The following is a 15,294-nucleotide window of genomic DNA, read 5'->3' as shown; positions in this document are numbered from 1 at the left end:
TTACACACACACGGGCAGTTTGGCGTAGGACTGTTGATATTTTTTTTTTAATCGATATATCGATATTTTTTTGATTTGATTTAATTGCCTTTGTTTAAAAAAAAAAAACAATCATAAGTCGGCTCAAAAATAATTTACACAGTTTATAATTCAGTATATTTGTAAAACAAATTAAATTATAAGTGTATTAAAATGTAAGCTTTTAAGTAATTATTGTTCAATTTTAATAAAACAATAATGTGTACAATATTCAGTAAGAGTTTTTAAAAATAATCGTTGTTTTATATGCGCAGTTGTTTGACTATTACGATAATTAGGCACTAAAAGATTGATTATAGAAGTAATTCGTTCAAATGCTATAGCATTATAGATGTAACAAAAGAAATCGAATATTTAACAGCTTTATTTTTTGTTTTTTGATTAAATAATATTCAACAGCTATTTCCGATAGCACCAGAGTGAAACGTTTACTATCAATTCAAAATTTTAGTGCATTTAATGACTTTGAAATATTTGGTTGATCTAAATACTGCTTTTATTCAGCAGGTATTGTAGGTAACAAAAATTGTGACAAAAAGTCATTAGACAAATTTTTCAAGAGTAACATCATATTTTCATGTCTGTCGCATAACGATGGAATTGTTTCTTTTTCTCTGCGTGGAGAAGCGCCTATGAAAATAACATTTCGTTTTAGGACAATTACTTCTAATATTATAAATGTGAATGTGTTTGTTTGTTACTTTTTCACGCAAAAACTACTTAACTGATCATCATGAAACTTTGTACATAGATTATAGAGGTATCAGAGCAACATAGAATACTTTATATAATGTATATATATATATATATATATATATATATATATATATATATATATATATATATATATATATATATATATATATATATATATATATATATATATATATATATTACGAAAAATAAGATCTCTCTACTTATTTAATGGCTTCAAAGCGAGCGAATCCGCGGGTAAAAGCTAGTATATAAATAACTAAACTAAAAGAAGATAATTGTATTTGCTCGCAAACGAAAAAAAACGGACTTCAATTACATCGACAAGTAACACAACGTAGGTAGACAAAAAAATAGTCAAGTAAATACGTGTGATAACTCCGAAAGTTGTAATCAGATCTCGACGAAATTTATAACCGCGTGGTAAACACCAGCTTTCGATTAAATTAAAAATCATTAAAATCGGTACACGCAGTAAAAAGTTATGGGGTATAATACAACGTAGGTCGACGAAAAAGAAGTCAAGTAAAAACGCATTATTAGATATAACTTCAAAAGCAGTTGTTAGATCTCAAATCAATTTTAGTGGAACCAAATTACACGCAACACCTTTCGATTAAAAAAAAATTGTCGAAATCGGTCCATCCAATCAAAAGTTCTGAAGTAACATACATATTTAAAAAAAATACAGTCGAATGAGAACTTCCTACTTTTTTGGAAGTCGGTTAAAAAAATAATGTAGTGTAAATAAAGTTCAGTAGATTAAGTTTATTATGTTGTAGTTTAAATAATTGACGAAGCGTTACGAAACATAAGTCTGTCTCTCTTTCCACTTTCACTAACTTATGTGTCCCTCTCAACTTCCGTTTGCCTCGCTTGATCACACTTTTCGTAACACTCAGTACGTATTTACCAGCTTACTTCCCAAGTCAAGTGTGCGCAAAAAAGTTTTACTTCAAAATATCGAGTCGATATTTAAATTTCAATATCGAACTATCGATATATCGTCCAAATAATTGTGTTTGCTCGCAAACGAAAAAAAAAACCGACTTCAATTACATCGACAAGTAATACAACGATAAAATTTATATGTGACCACATGATAAACACCAGCTTTCGATTAAATTAAAAATTATCAAAATCGGTACACCCAGTAAAAAGTTATTACGGATTTTCGAGAGTTTCCCTCGATTTCTCTAGGATCCCATCATCAGATCCTGGTTTCCTTATCACGGTACCAAACTAGGGATATTCCCTTTCCAACAAAAAAAGAATTATCAAAATCGGTACATCCAGTAGAAAGTTATACGGTATAATACAACGTAGGTCGACGAAAAAAGCGTCAAGTAAAAACGCATTATTAGATATAACTCGAAAAGTAGTAGTTAGATCTCAAATAAATTTAAATGGGACCAATTGGCACACACCACCTTTCGATTAAAACAAAATTTGTCGAAATCGGTCCACACGGTCAAAAGTTCTGATGTAACATACATAAAAAAAAAAAAAAAAAAAAAAAAAAAAAAAAAAAAAAAAAATACAGTCGAATTGAGAACCTCCTCCTTTTTTGGAAGTCGGTTAAAAAGTATTAGTAATAAATATCGATATTTCGATATATCGATATTTTATCAACAATCCTAGTTCGGCGCGACGCGCCAGGATGGATTTACGTGGCGCGTCGTCAGTTAAAACTCTGGAGCGATGGTTCTACACTCACGATCAAATTTTGGAGTGCGCGCAAAACTGATCAGTTAAACTGATCAGTTGAACTGATCGTCAATGGCTCCCTTTAGAATGTGTATTGTCAGTGTTCCTGCTATGAAATAAATATAAAAATTGCGTCACGTTTTTTTATTTTGTTTTTAAAGATAATATATAAATAAAAATGAATGTTGCTAAGCGCATAAGCTCGAGAATTGCTCGACCAATTTGCCTTATTTATTTTTTGTATGCCCTAAGGCGAGAAGGTTTAATACTTACTTAAAAAATTAAAATAAAATTATTTTTATTATTAACTATTGACAGAACGAAGTTTGTTTGAAGTTTGTTGTTGACTGACTGCCTGGCTAATTCAATCGGTTGTCGGATTACATATCAACAAATTAGGACACAATAAATAGGTGACTGACGCGGAGTGACGCGGCGGAAGTACATACGTATTCATTTCTTCATATTTTTTTTCGTATATACGTATATATAATTTTTTAATTTTCTTTTATAACGTTTCCTGACAATGACGAACAAAAAAACTGTCCAATTTTGTGTATATATAAATTCAGAACTTACGCGTACATAAATTTCGGCGATTCATGTTTATTTATATATATTTTATCATATGCATGCTTCAGTTTTAGAAATACAAATAACTGCTACGACGTAGATATTCAAAATATGATTTATTCACTAATTTGCGTTCTAGGTTATGTATATGTATAGGTAATGACATAAACAGACGGTAATAACAATTAGAGATGTTCGTCACTAGGATAGTGTTGACGTATTTCTGATAACCTTTGGTTATTTGTAGTATAGTTCATTACGTACGTAAATATTTATGTCACTAGTACAACTTGATAAAACACGATATTTCTTAAACTACAGGTAATATATATATTATCTTAATATATATAAATCTCGTGTCACAATGTTTGTCCGCGATGAGCTCTTAAACTACTTAACCGATTTTAATTAAATTTGCACACCGTGTGCAGTTTGATCCAACTTGAAAGATAGGGTATATTTTGTTTTGATATATGTAATTATTATATTTAAGAAAAAAAATAAGGCGATACGAAGTTTGCCAGGTCAGCTAGTATATATATATAAATCTCGTGTCACAATGTTTGTCCTCAATGGACTCCTAAACCACTTAACCGATTATAATAAAATTCGCACACCATGTGCAGTTCGATCCAACTTGAAAGATAGGCTATATTTTATTTTGATATATTAATTATTATATTTAAGAAAAAAATAAAGAAGGCGGTACAAAGTTCGCCAGGTCAGCTAGTATATATATATATATATATATATATATATATATATATATGGGCATTTCTCTGTAAGCTCGTACAGCTCCCATACAAATGCTGTCCTGGCAATTTTTTTTGCTATTTGATAAAAAACCGTGTCACATTTCGAAGAAAATTAACTATTATTTTAGTTAGATAAGGAGGCCCACTGAATTTATACGTATTTTCCGAGAAATTAGCAATTTTCCAAAAAATCAAGACAGGTGACTGTTTGAGGCATCAGGGGACTGTTTTGAACGTGAAAAGGGGCTGTTAAGTGAGAGAGGATTGTCGTACTAAAAAAAATCATTTACTATTAGTCAAATATTTATTGTTTGTATGACATATTTTCGCATCAATAATCAAAAAAGTTTTTTTATAATAAAATAATACAAAATATAACTTTCTTTAAACATTTATATCAAAAATTTAGCCCTAAGTACTAGAAACATTTTGTGCTCACTGAGATCAATATAAAGTCTTATTATTATAATACTATTTATTAAATGAAATATTTACTATTATTAATGTAATTATTTAAATTTAAACATTCATTAACTGAGATCAACAGAGTCTTAATAATATCAATCATTAAATGCTTTATGCAATATTCATTAAAATATTTACTATTATTAATATAATGATTAGAAAAGTCTTTTCTCTCAAATATATGATATTTCAACTGATACCTCCAATCAAATCCTAAGGATTTTTCGAAATCAAATATGGCACATAAAAAGTTTAATCAAAATGAACTTAACATTTAAAAAAGTTAGCGCTCGAAAACGTTTATTTGAGTAGGAAACTGATAAAATATTCTATTTCCCTTCAAAATCAAGTTAGGATTATCATTGATTCTATAGATCTGCACTTTTTGGTTACAAATCTTGAGGAAAGTAACACGTAACTACGTACTTCATCGTCATTAATCTCATTAATTACGGCAGCATAACGATATTCTACATTTTTAGCTGGATATTTTACAAGGGCGTAATCTCCAGTATTGTTACATAAATTCCGAATCCTTTTATGACTATGAGGTATTTTACATCGTTTAGCTACAGGTACATCTAAACCATTGAGATTAGATTTTTTCCAGGTCTAGACATCAACTTCATTTCTTTAGGTATCGAGTTACTGTACTTCTTCACAAGCCAGTAACAACTTTCTCAAAAATTTGTCTCTCTTTTGTACGTTTCAATGTGGAATAATTTTCTTTCAACTGCTTACTAATGACGTCGCCAACAATGCTTTCTTGACTACTTCTTTTCTTTAATCACGCTCCTCTAACATTTTCAATAATCGCTAATCTTCTTTTGTACTTCTCAAGTTTTTTCTCTAAGCGTGCGATATTTTCATTTCTTTCTCTGTTAAACTTCATTCGTCGCTTTGTAAATACTTTTTTTCTTTGATTTAAACTAGTACTGGAGACTACTGGGCTTTGAGCTGGAGATATTTGATCTTGAACTGGAGTAGCTGGTCTTGTAGAAGAGTATCTGCTTCAGGATCGGCGTTTTTTCTCGTATAAAGTTATTAGTGACGCTTTTCAGTCTTAGTCTTTTGGCTCGGTATACAGTACAATGTTCTTTCCACTTCTTTAAGGCAGCTCTGTGGTCACGAGGTGTTATGTCCTTTACTAATTTTCGCAACCCTTTTTCTTCCTTCTTTTGCTACTTCAACTTCTCCTCTTTTCTCATTTGTTCTCTCTTTTCAGGGTATTTTTTTTATTTCGTATCGTAGTCGCTCTGCTTATCTCTTTTTCTGTAGTAATTCCTCTCGGGATAACTTTTTCTTTTTAGGAACCATAGTGTATGTGTTTTCGATAGACCTGTGTAAAATAATATAAGTTTATAAAGGAAAATAACGCGAAGCAATGATACTTTGATGATTCTCACATTAAAAAAATATACTAGTGGATAATTTAACACAAACAATACATAGAAATAATAACCAATACGCAAAATACACAGTCCCCTGTTGTGTAAAAAGTCCCCTGCTGCATCTTCAGACAGAGGACTGTTGCCAGGGGATTGTGTATTAAGGTTAGATTTGACAATATTTACAAAACTGATGTAAAATAGTTTTCTAAGAATCTACTGATCAATTTAGACATAGATAATAAAACAATGAACGATAAAGCAATAATTAAAGTAATTAACATACAAATATTATTACTTACCAGAGGACTGTGTGCGGTAGCGGATCAAACGCGAGTTCACACCACAAATGCCGCTCTGACACTAAACAAAATGAGGTTTTGTTGCCGCATTCGGCAAGGCGTCCAACTTAACAATAATTGCCTTTCGTTTATCTCTAAAAAATGTTTGTAAATATTGATGTTTTTTTTAATTATGGATTTAAATTTTTGGCAGGGGACTGTTTAAAAATTCTGGGGACAAAGTTTACAGGTGTTTACTAATATAATAAAATTCGTAACGAGACCTTGTTTTAAGAAAATAATATTAATTTTGTTATTTTTCTTATCATATTAACTGCCAAATGTACGTAGTTTCAATAACTTTTTCGTAAATCTCGTTTCTAGGCGGAAAAACAGTGATGGGGACAGCCTGGGGACTGTATTTTTAGAGCTTCTATCACGTCTAGAAAAAAAATTAAAATAGTTATGGTTCTAAAAACAATAGGCTCGTAAAGTTTCGAGGCTAAAGTTTCATTAGGAGTGATTTTTTTTTAAATAATTAAATTACTTTTTGAAAAAAACGGTCGGGACAGCCGATTACAAGATTACAGAGAATCGCCCATATATATATATCCTACGTTAGAAATATATATATAATAAAAATACATAATCTGTAAGTTGAATATGATCGGCGATATTAATTCGCTTAATATTCTACTTCCTAATTATACTCATTGTAAATGCGAAAATTTATAAACGGGTGAATGGCTTATATCTCACAAACTTTTAACACAAAAAATACTAAACTGATTGTACTAAAACTTGGTACACAGATCGCTTGATAGGTGTTCAGAATAGCACATAAGTAAAAACCGATTCTTCTTCTATTTATTTTTAACCGATTTTCAAAAAAGATTTCGATTGTATTCGATGCTTATTAGGTTACCTCAAAACTTGATTTTGTAGACAGATTTCGATGATTTTTTTTTAAATCGAAAAGTGGTGCATGTCATGTTGTCAAACAAGTACTTTTCGAGTTATATCTAATAATGCGTATTTACTAAATTATTTTTTTTGTCGAGCTACGTTGTATTATACCGCATAACTTTTTACTACGTATACCGATTTCGATGATTATTGTTTTAATCGACAGCTGAAGTTTGTGAAATTAGTCCGATTTAAATTTGATCGAGATCTGATGACTACTTTTGGAGTAATCTTTGATAACGCGTATTTCCTTGTATATTTTTTCGTCTACTTTGTATTACTTCACGATGTCGGTTTTTTTTTGTTTGCGAGCAAACAATTACTATCCGGATACTTCTATATGTGACGTTGAAAAAATTCTATTTCCATTTTAAAGTTCAGTATTACCGTAATAAATATCAAATATTATCAAACTAATAAAATTTCCTGTTGTTTCGGATATTCGATTTGATGGTAATCATTAATATAGTATGTGTGTATTATATTTATTACAAGTTTTATTTGCGCACTACTAGTGAATACGCAGAGATTATTCGATTGATGATTTTAAATTATCACGAATTCGTAAATTCTGTTACTAATTTATAGCTTTATAATTAAAATATTTTCAATGCAAAAGCTTTTATTATGATATTAGTTCGAAAGCTAATGCGATCAAAACTGTTAACATAAAGTCCCGTTAAATGTGTGTCACTGGGGTTGTTTTGGAAATTTGAAAGTTAGGAATATCCTGATAGAACAATGGAATATTATCGATCTCTCTGACTTTCTGTGTCAACTAATGTCTAAAAAGCGATTTCATTGAAACTTTGACAAAATTAATTAGGGACCCTATCCTATCACTCCCAAGTATACTATTTTGATTTTAATAAAAAGCATAAAAATCAATCGGTTGAGAAAAAGCAGAAGAGAAGTTTTTCTCAAGCCTATCAATACCTAAATGGTTTCATTATAGCTAACCCCTGAGATTTTAACTAACCAAACTAAAGGTTTCTTATATTTTATTGCCTATTAAGTACCTACGTATCAATGATTTAGTACCATTCATTCGGAGTTTCCAACATATCCTCATTAAACGGTCGTTTCTTACACTTGCTTACCGTGTACCGTATTTACAAACCTCATAGGTAAAATACCACGTGTTTGCGTAACGATCGTGTTGCTTGTAAATTAAAATAATGTATAGAAACTCTCGAAAACATCGAAATGGATTTTAAAAAAAATGTGTTTTTTGGTAGTGAACCCCTGAAGTTATAATTGTATCTGCCAACTAAAAACAACAAATAATTTTTAAAATATGTAATAAATGCAATAAATATGCAATCAATAGCAATTACTGCACAGCTGTCACTAAAATTTTGGCTACGTATGTTACACAACAGTTTGTATCCTAAATGATTTGTGTGGCCTCGAAAATTAACTGGGTCGAGAAGAAACCGAATCGCCCAATTGTTTTGACGCTGTGGTTTTTTTTGTCAATGTTCAAGGCTTAATTTCATGTCTACATTGTTGACGCTTATAGAGTATCAATATTATTTTTAAACAGTTATTTAAATTTATTAGTGTAAAGATTGATGAGAATACCAAAGTGATATAAGTACTATAACATTAATAGCAATAGTCTTCTCTATAATCGTATATCATAATTATAACAATGTTCAGTGAAAATCCATTCTGTGTAAACAGTAGTATTTCATTTGAATAGCTACTGCGAAGCTATTATATTATCTTCGAGCTCGTTTCTAAGATTTCATACAGCATAAATTAGTGGCTTGCTCCCGTTCGTTACGTAAGGTGCAAAGTACAAACAGGAAAAAAACCTAAATTAAATAAACAGTACGATACAACGATCTGACGAACGTATATTATTATGTATAGCGTAGGTAAAACGGAGTATCCGATGGGTTTTTTGTTTCTGTACTAAAACGTTTATCAAACAAGGAAATTGTCAGTTTCAGTCACTCTTTGTTGCAATACCAACTTACATAATTATACTTTCGGACGCGTAACGAGAGTACCAGACACATGTGAATGTTTTATTGTAATATATATTTTACTAGCGACCCGCCCCGGCTTCGCACGGGTATGAACTATCAGTGTTCCACTACTATAATTATGCAGGTATTATACATATAAACTTTCCTCTGGAATCATTCTATTTACTAAAGGAAACCGTCTCCAAATCCAAAGTAAGTAAGTTTTAAAGATCTAAGCATACAGACAGCAGAAAGCGACTTTGTTTTATACTATGTAGTGATTAAACAAGGCATAAGTACATCGCATGTGATATAAAAACATTGAAAAAACGCTTAAAATGGTCTGACAGATAATTTTTACTACCTCACCCGTAGATAAATGAAAAAATAATCAATTTGATATGTGTTATAGAAATATTTTAGTTACTGTGTACCTAGTTGTAATTTGTTTTCGAAACTGTATCCACTGGAACGAAGTATGTGATATACCTTCTCAAGATGAATTAGGTATGAGAATAAAATAATTTTATAAAAATATGCGTTGTCAGTACACTTTCGGTTTTTTTTTTTTTTATTTCGTATCTTTTTTTAGTAACATACAAAGACACACATCAAATAAGATTTGAATATAGTCAATATTTTTCATCAATAGAGGGATATCGACATCTTGAGACTTCACGGTGTTTCTCGCGAACCATATTTTTTTAGAAAGTTGCATCCGGCTTCGCGCTAGGCGGACTACTTCCGTGTACAATGTTTGGATGTAGGTAACACAAAAACAACCAAATTTTGTTCCATTATGTATAAACAGCAAAAACCAAAATGTGGTTCTTCTTCACACAAGATAAATATTGCGGTATAATAATTTTTATGAAAATACTGGCATGTTAAAAATAATGGCATTGATGGGACAAATCCATTCGGACTAGTAGATACTATGAAAACGTAAGATTCTTAAAGTAGGGAATTAGGTGTAATTAGTTTTAAAATGCCACGGTAAATAAAAGATACTTGTCCACCTATAGTGATGACGATCGATGTAAATATCAAATTAATAATAATAATAGGTAGTTATGCTACTATGTGAACACATGTCAATATTACCAGTTACAAAAACCTGCTGCTAGATGAACCAACGTTTTTAAGGTGATGAGAGAAAGCCATTTCTGCAGCGTTTCAGCAAACTACTATTCACGAGACAAACATTTGGGTGGCCTCATCGAGGTGCCTTGTAAACCATATTAATATTCCAATAATCGCTTTAATCATTTATCTGTACTGTGTAACTATTTATGATTATATCCTCGTTTTTGTGAATGATTTGAATTTAATATATGAATAATGTAATTTGTAAATAATTAGGTCTACCGGTTTACCTACCAAATATCTCTTGAACAGTCGGTGGAATGTTGTACGTCGATTTTATAAAGTCGAGAAGTTATTCGTTGCAACATCGGCCACTAACTTGGCAAAAGTAATTCGCGATAAGGATTTAGATCCTAAACAAGACAGCTGAGTGGAATAAGCGTACCTCAACACGGATGTAGCCGTGACTAAGAAGCTTTAGTCTCCTTTTAGTTAAAACGTTAACTGGTTTTAGGAGTCAGAAAAGTGAAACTAAGTGTACTATTGATAGTTGTAAAATGTTTTTAGATTATGTTTTGTCGTGGGTGCGTTTTGATATTCTCGTGAATAATGAATTACAACCGGTATACTCAGGATTTGCGCACTGTAAAGGTCAATGATCATCCGTAGATCCGCTTCGACGCCCTCATGACCCTGTCATGCGCTAGCGCCGCTTGAACAGCAGCAAAAGTGCTTAGTGATTTCGTAATGTTAATTAATTTTTTTACAAAATAAAGTATTGAGTTCAATAAACAATACAAGAATTATTAACAGTTACACGCTGTACCTTAACTGCAAATATTATGTTCTTTGATCTAATCGATCTATCTTGCCGAAAATAAATATTCATGTCAGATCCGGGATCGCAAATTTAAAATTAAAAGGTGTCCGCTTATTATGTACAAGATTAAGGTATAATCCATTAGAATCTGTAATGAACGGTCTTCGGATCTTAAATTTTTGTAGCGAATAATTTTAGTATTTGATAAATGTAACACAATAAGTAAAATAAAACGAAACAGCTGCTTTAACACTTTGAGGTAACTTTATTATTTTAGAAACTAGCTGCCCGAACAGACTTCGTTCTGTCAATAGTTAATAGTAAAAATTAAATTTGTCCACGCAGTTCTTGTTTTTATTTTATTCTTTTTGTTTTAGTATTAAAACCTTCCGTGGGCCTTAAGGAATATACAAAAAAAAATTAATTAGCCAAATGGTCGAGCCATTCTCGAGTTATGCGCTTAGCAACATTTATTTTTATTCATGTAGATTAATTGTCTCAAAAAATTAATAAGTCTTGCAGTGTTAAACTTTTAAATAGTAGGTAGGATTATCGAGCTCGAAGTTTTGTCTACTTCTGTGTAAAAGCCCGTACATCACATTGCCATACCAATTATATTATTTCTGGAAATATGGTACTTTGGAATAAGGTTTTGAAATATTTTTATTAATTTTTAGGAGGGCCAAGGGTGTCTTATTTCCGTAGTAGTTTAATTACTAGCTGCTTAAGACAACGTAGGTACAGGAGCTGATGCAGTTGTAAATGTTACGATGTAATTTAATATTACGAAATGAATAGAAATAAATATACAATATTAGACGAAGGTTTGATTCTGTTGTTATTATATCATGCTTATATTGGGTAGTAATTTATCATCATCTATTTAGTGAATATGTAAGTATATAATTACCTATCTATTATGACATGTATTTGTATGTATGTATGTGTGTATGTATTTATACTTGTAAGTTTGTAATATTTTACAGTTATTCAACTATTTACTTTACATTGTTATTTCTTGCACTGTGTCCCCCGCTATATGACACTCTCTCTAATGACCATTGGATGACTGGAAGAGATCTCTTCTAGGGATAAGTCTACCTTTGTCATCAACTATACGTGTAATTTTCTGTATATTCTTTTTTTAAGTGCAATAAAGTATATAATACGTTATAAAGGCTATATGAGACCCTAAGTAAGCATTATTGCGTACCTTTGTATGGATTTATATAAAACCCACACTCTAGCGATAATTAAAAGTGCCCTTCGGAATTCGGTTTTAAATATTTTATTGATTTTAAGGTGGACGGTAAATTTTATATCTTATAAACAAAAATTCTCGTGTCACAATGTTACTAAAATACTTTACTAAATTACTTAAAATACTCCTCCGAAACGGCTGGAACGATTTTTATGAATTTTTTTGTGCATATCGGGTAGGTCTGAGAATCGGCCATTATCTATTTATCATACCCCTAAGTAATAGGGAGCGGGATTAAGGAGGGTAATAACATATATGGCAAAACAACTTTTGCGGGGTCAGCTAGTACATATCTACATAATATATCAAACTAGTCTCGTATTTATAGATAAATATTACACGTGACTGGTTTTATAATTATATTTTAAATATAATTGGGCGACTTTTGAATTTGCCATGATTACATTTTCACCACCAGATCACACCTGAGCAAAATGTAATCATGGTAATGAGTGAAGATTAAGATTACGATTACAATGTGTAATCTGTAGTCATAAGTACAGAGTAAAAAAATAATCATATTATGTGAGTAATGGTTACTATTTTTAACCGACTTCCAAAAAAAGAGGAGGTTCTCAATTCGACTGTTTTTTTATGTATGTTACATGGACCGATTTCGACAATTTTTTTTTAATCGAAAGGTGGTGTGTGTCAATTGGTCCCATTTAAATTTATTTGAGATCTAACAACTACTTTTCGAGTTATATCCAATAATGCGTTTTTACTTGACGCTTTTTTCGTCGACCTACGTTCTATTATACCACATAACTTTTTACTGGATGTACCGATTTTAATAATTCTTTTTTTGTTGGAAAGGAGATATCCCTAGTTTTGTACCATGATAAGGAAACCAGGATCTGATGATTGGATCCTAGAGAAATCGAGGAAAACTCTGGAAAATCCGCAATAACTTTATACTGGGTGTACCGATCTTAATAATTTTTAATTTAATCAAAAGCTGATGTTTATCATGTGGTCACATTTAAATTTTATCGAGATCTGATTACTACTTTTTGAATAATCTTTGATAACGCGTAGTTACTTGACTATTTTTTCGTCGATCTACGTTGTATACTTGTCGATGTAATTGAAGTCGGTTTTTTTTTCGTTTGTCTGCAAATGCAATTATGTAATCTTAATCTTGATTACTTTTTCTAATTGACTAAGATCAACAGTGAGAATTTAAAAAAATAAATAAAAATAAGTGTGTGTGTGTGTGTACTTACTCGTATGTACGCACGTAAGAAGTTATACTTCATTCATCATTATCACATCATCACATCAGCCTATCGCAGTCCACTACTGGACATAGGCCTCTACAAGTTCGAGCCAAAAATGGCGTGAACTCGTTGTTTCGCCCATAATCACCACGCTGGGCAGGCGGGTTGGTGACCGCAGGGCTGGCTTTGTCGCACCGAAGACGCTGCTACCCGTCTTCGGCCTGTGTATTTCAAAGCCCGCAGTTGGATGGTTATCCCGCCATCGGTCGGCTTTTTTAAGTTCCAAGGTGGTAGTGGAACTGTGTTATCCCTTAGTCGCCTCTTACGACTCCCACGGGAAGAGAGGGGGTGGCTTTATTCTTTAATGCCGTTACCACACAGCACACTTCATTGGCTAGCTCTAACTTCACGTTGCTAACTTCTTCTTTGTTGACCAGCTAACTTCAGGGTGTCGGATTTTTTTCGTGACGGTGTGCGCGCGCATTGTAAAAATTTACTATTATTTTATTTAAAAGAGAAGTATAACTTCAAAAATGTTTGATAGTAATTATCTTTATTATATGTATTTTTTTTTGTAATCAATCGCGTATAATGGAATTATAATTGTGTTTGCTCACACCGACTTCAATTACATTGACCAGTAATACAACGAAGGTAAATGAAGCTGAAGGTAGATGAGCAAGTAAATACCTAACTCAAAGAGTACTCGTCAGATTTTAATCAAATTTAAAAGAATCCTTATGACAAGCACCAGCCTTCGTTTAACAAAGTCAACGTCCACGCAGAAAAATGTTATAAATACGACGGTCGACGAAAAAATAGTCAAGAAAATGCGGATTATTAGAGGTAACTCAAAAAAAAAAACGAAGTTGGTTAAAAATACTGTTTGTTTTTTTTATTATTATTATATTATGGGCTTACTCTTGACCCCAGTCTAGCTTTAGAGCAGAGACGAAGTCGAAGATGGAGCGAGCTCGCCAAGGAGAAGTCTGTTCACTCGCCCTTTAAACATATTCGGGTTGTATGAACTCGGAAATACAGACGACGCAGGGAATTCCACTCCTTGGCCGGGCGCATTAAAAAAGATGATCTGAAGCGCTTTGTACGTATGAAGAGTATATCAATCGCGTAAGGATGAAAGCCTGCGGTACGTCTGTGAGTCAGATGGAAGAAAGGAGATGGGGGTATGAGCTCGTGCAGCTCCAGGGCACACTCCCCAAAGTAGAATCTGTAAAATATCGTTAGACTGGCAACTTTTCTTCGGTGAGCCAGAGTGTGAAGAGACTTCTCCAAACTGGTGTTGCCGATTAGCCGCTTGGCTCTGCGTTCCACTGAGCCCAGTGTGGCGAGTTGATATTTAGCTGAGCCATCCCACAAGTGACTGCAATATTCCACACGTTTTTCGTTGTTTCACCTGTTTAGCGTAAACAGTAGTGGATTATGCATATCTCTGCTCCAGATCAATATCATAGTAAAGTAAGACATGTACCAGCTATTAGCATGTCGTTTGTTATGTAAAAAAAAAAGAAAACGCTTTAGACCACACGACTGAAGCAAAACATCTGCACAATAGGCTTGCGCTGTGTCTTAGATCTACGAAACGTAACTGGCTATGAGAGAAAGAAAATGTATGCTCGCACCTCTCTCTCTCTTGCTCCGTTTGTCTCACCCGATCACACTTTTTATAACGCTTTCGTCGCGAATTCACCAGCTTACTCCCCAAGTCACGCGTGCGTAAAAAAGTTTTACTTCAATTTACATATTTAGCCGAAGAAATGTTTTTATATACATACGTATGAAATAATGTAAGTTTATCAATGTGATAACTAGATACTGGTGATGATATGTGTACTCAAGCAATTTTGATGCGTTTTTATGCGTAATTTGTTTAGTACCTATCAACTATGTCTATGTTGAAATTTGGTCTTCTAAGTAGGTGTAAACGATTTGCGGTAATGTATAAAAGCAATTGCTAATGCAATTTATAATAAATTATAAACTAATAAACGCGTGCGGTTTCTTCCATTTAGTGCATCGAAGATT

The 15,294-nt window shown here is 32.2% G+C and overlaps 1 protein-coding gene across 1 annotated transcript in view; it reads left to right on the top strand.

The window, feature by feature from the left end:
- The window catches only part of LOC123660734 (probable ribonuclease ZC3H12B), a 39,186-nt gene that overhangs the window by 14,808 nt on the left and 9,084 nt on the right, over window positions 1–15,294 (top strand). The window lies entirely within an intron of this gene.

Source organism: Melitaea cinxia, chromosome 15 (genome assembly GCF_905220565.1).
Source record: "Melitaea cinxia chromosome 15, ilMelCinx1.1, whole genome shotgun sequence".
Lineage (NCBI taxonomy): Eukaryota > Metazoa > Arthropoda > Insecta > Lepidoptera > Nymphalidae > Melitaea > Melitaea cinxia.
The sequence above is the reverse complement of the archived record's forward strand: the minus strand, read 5'-3'. Positions and strand labels throughout refer to the sequence as shown.